The sequence below is a fragment of the Notamacropus eugenii genome, chromosome 2 (genome assembly GCF_028372415.1).
Source record: "Notamacropus eugenii isolate mMacEug1 chromosome 2, mMacEug1.pri_v2, whole genome shotgun sequence".
NCBI classification, from domain to species: domain Eukaryota; kingdom Metazoa; phylum Chordata; class Mammalia; order Diprotodontia; family Macropodidae; genus Notamacropus; species Notamacropus eugenii.
The window spans coordinates 414,714,385-414,718,471 of NC_092873.1; positions in this window are offsets into that span (position 1 = coordinate 414,714,385).

The window sequence follows — 4,087 nt, forward strand, 5'->3', positions numbered from 1 at the left end:
GGATGCAATTTCGTCTTTGGGCAGCTCTAATTGTTAGAAAGGTTTTCCTTATTCATAGCCAAAACTTATCTTTCTGTAACTTCTACTCATTGCTCCTTATTTTGCTTACTGGGGTCAAACAAAACTATTCTAATCATTTTTCAAGGACAATAATCCAGATACTTGAAAATATCTATCATGCTAATTCTAAATCTTTTTTCTAGGCTAAATATTCTGCATTCCTTTGATTGATTCTTTTGTGGAATGGATATGTTTTCCCCTCTGTATCCTGGTCACCAACCTCTGGATGCACTACAGGTGGTCCAAGTTCTTCCTAAAGTGTGGTGCCTAGAATTGAACATAATACCCTGCATTTGGTCTGACCTGGGCCAAGTGCAGTGGGACTATCACTTTCCTTATACCTGGCTTTAAGATGCTATTAATATAACATGAGATTGCAATATATTTTTTTGTTCCCACATCACGCTAACTTATATTTAGTTTACAGTATACCAAAATTCTTTTTTCATTTGAATTGTTTTCTAGCCATTTACCATTCTGTTGTGCTGCAATTCTACTCAAGTATAAGGCTTTACTTCTATCCATATTAAAGTCTATTTTGTTAGCTTTACCTCATTGTTGAAATCTTTTTTGGATCCTTATTCTCTCAACCAATGTATTAGCATTCTTTATCAGATTCATATCATTTGCAAATTTGATAAAGTTGTTATGTATGTATGTCTTGATCCAATTCATTACCAAAAATGTTTGAACAGAACATACTCAAGGACAGAGTCATGCAGTACATTAGATTATAGAATCATGAGAATAGATTTAGAGTTGGAAGGTACCCTACAGTCTGTTTCATCCAACTCCTTCCCTTTACAATTGAAGGGACTGGGGCCCAGAGAGGTTATAAGGGATGTATGGATCATACAGCTTGTAAGGGGTTGAGGAAGTATGTGAACCAAGGTCTTCCTGACCCTGAGTTCATTGCTCTATCTATCCTCTAGGCTGATGTTGATTTATTAATCAACATTCTTCAGGAATAATAGTTCTACCAGTTCCAAATCCATCTATATGAAATATCATTCAGTTGACATCTTTCTATCTTGACCATGAAGATGTTATCAGAAACTTTGTCAAATGCTTTGTTCACATATGGATATACCATGCTATCAAATCCTGCTTATCCATAAATCTTCCACTATCACCCCTTCTCCCAATAAACACACACAAAAAGAAGTGCAGCTAGTATGGTGTGACTTATTCTTCCACCCCCCCCCCCCAAATTCATTAATTTATTTGTTTTCAATTTTCAGCAATCACTTCCATAAGTTCCAAATTTTCTTCCCCTCTCTCCCTTCTCCCTCCCCAAGATGGCATGCAATCTTATATGGGTTCTACATATGCATTCCTATTAAACATATTTTCACATTAGTCATGTTACATAGAAGAATTAAAATGAATGGGAGAAACTATGAAAAAAACAAAACATAACAAAGGAGAAAATAGTCTGCTTCCTCCTGTGTTCCAATTCCATAGTTCTTTCTCTGGATGTGGATGGCATTTTGCATCATGAGTCCTTTGGAAATGTTTTAGGTCCATGCATTGCTGTGAAGGGTTAAGTCTATCAAAATCAGTCCTCACATACCATGGTTGTTACTATGTATAATGTTCTCCTTGCTCTGCTCACTTCACTCAGCATCCGTTTATGTAAGTCTTGCCAGGTTTTACTGAAGTTCCACCTGTTTGCCATTTGGTGTGACCTATTCTTGATAAAAAAGCATTCTGACTCTCAGAGATTACTGCTTCCCTTTTTAAGGGCTCAGAATGTACCTTTAATAAGATGATATGAAATCATGCCTTGTCTTGACGTCAAGTTCCCTGACTTGAAGATTCTATCTCCTTTGGGCAGTTAGGTGGTGCAGTAGATAGAGCACCTCTTCCAGAATCAAGAGGACCTGAGTTCAAATCTGGCATCAGACACTTACTAGCAGTGTGACCCTGAGCAAGTCATTTGACCCTGATTGCCTCTTAAAATTAAAAAAAAGAAACTGCCTTCTTCTTTTTTGGAAAATCAGGATCGTATGTCTTCTCTCCCACTCTCCACAATTTTCCAAAGATCAAACTCATTCTTCCAATACACTAATGGGTAGAGTTCATCAAACTTGGTGACTTGAGCTTACTTAGGGGGAGCTAGGCTAAGTCACCTCTTCCCATTCTGTACTTATTTCAGTTTTCAATTCAAATGCAGCCATTTTCTTAATCTGAAACCTACACAGAAGCAATATAGAATAAAAGTTCTGACAGCTCCATTATCCATTTTCATCATCCCATACATACCAAACAGAGATCCTAGCCTTTTTTAGTCTTCTCTTGTCCCATATATAACTTTAAAAGAAACCTCAGTTACCCCTTTTGCTGTCCTTGTTATATCAAAATGAAACTAATTATCTGAAGCTTTCTATGAGTGAAAATTGGTTGTTTCAAGAAAGGCAACATGGAGGAGTTGGCAGTTGAGATGAGACAAGGAAGATGAGGATCCTGATGGTTGTGTGAATATAGAGAGGTGGAAGATGGACTATCATATGCAAGCATAGCTAGCTGTAATAAAAGCTAACCTTTACTTAGTACTTTTAGGTTTGCAAACATTACCTCATTTGATGCTCACAATAAGCCTGAGAGGTGCTATTATTATTTCCTTCTTACAGATAAAGAAATTGAGGCCTATAGAGGTCAAGTGACTTGTTTTGGGTCACCAAACTAGTTAAGTATCAGAGGCAGCATTTGAATTCAAGCCTTCCTGACTCCAGGACCACCTGTGCCACCTAGCTGCCTCCTGAATAGAATATAGAATGAAGGAAGATAATGTTGAAAAAATAGATTGGAGTCAGATTGTGGAGGTCTTAAACACCAGCCTGAATAGTTTGTTCTTTAATCTGGGTACCATTTTTAACCAGGTGGGTGACCTGGTGAGACCTGTGCCTTCCCAGAGGATTCTGGGAAGATGGCAGAGTAGGTCAGAAAATTCTAAGCTCTCAAGATTTCCCCCTACAAAAGAGATAAAATAGCACCTTAGGATGAACAAAATATGGGTAAAAATAAGGAAGACTAGAGGCACAACAAGGGTCTTCAGGGGATGATTTGAAAAGATCAGAAGAAAAATCCCAGGACTGGGATTGGTCCTTGTGAAGAGAAAATTCCTCCAGGCTAGGGTCCACTTAAACAGCTAGTGGCAAGCCTTGGGGTTAGTTGGTTTGAAAGCATGCCTCAGCCCCAGTTACAGGAACTTTTACCCCTGGGACAGTGAGGGGAGTTGGGCTTCTGAGCCTGGGAAGATTGAAGGAACCTCTGCTGACAAGGAATGCCAGACCTAGCTGTGCTAAGAGGAGTGGGGGCAAAAAGGAACCAGCTCACGCCAGGTGAGTTCAGAAGCAGTGGGGCAGAAAGCCCCTGGCTGTGGGCACTTACAAGAGGTTGGAGGGTTTGGCTTGGGTTCCAAGCTAGAGGGGAGAATTGAAGATCTGAGGCAAGAGGCACCATTTCCCATCTCCCAGGGCTAGAGGTGGTAACAAAAAATTAAGCTATTACCACAAAAAAAAATGCAAAGGAGAAAGAATCCAAGCATGGAAAGCTATTATGGGAATAATAGAGAAGACTGGGGTTTATCTTCAGAGGAAGATATTGAAATAAAGAAACCTGCAAAGAGTAATGTCAAATTGTCACCTGCCCAAAGAAAATTCACAGAAGATTTTAAAAAAAAGACATTAAAAATCAAATGACAGAGGTGGAGGAAAAACTAAAAAAAAAAAAAAAAATAGAATAATCCAGGAAAGACAAGAAACTTATGAAAGGAAAATCAACCAATTAGAAAAGGAGGTCCAGGATCTTAAGGAAGAAAATGACATCTTGAAAATTAGAATTGAGCAAAGTGAAGCCAGTGAAAAGATAAGAGATCAAAAAATAATTGAGCAAAATATGAGTAATGAAAAAATAGAAGAGAGTGAAACATAAGAAAAACAACAGATTTGGAGAGCAGATCAAGAAGAAAAAACAAAAATAATCAGACTAACTGAAAGTTATGATAAAAAAATCTTGATACAAG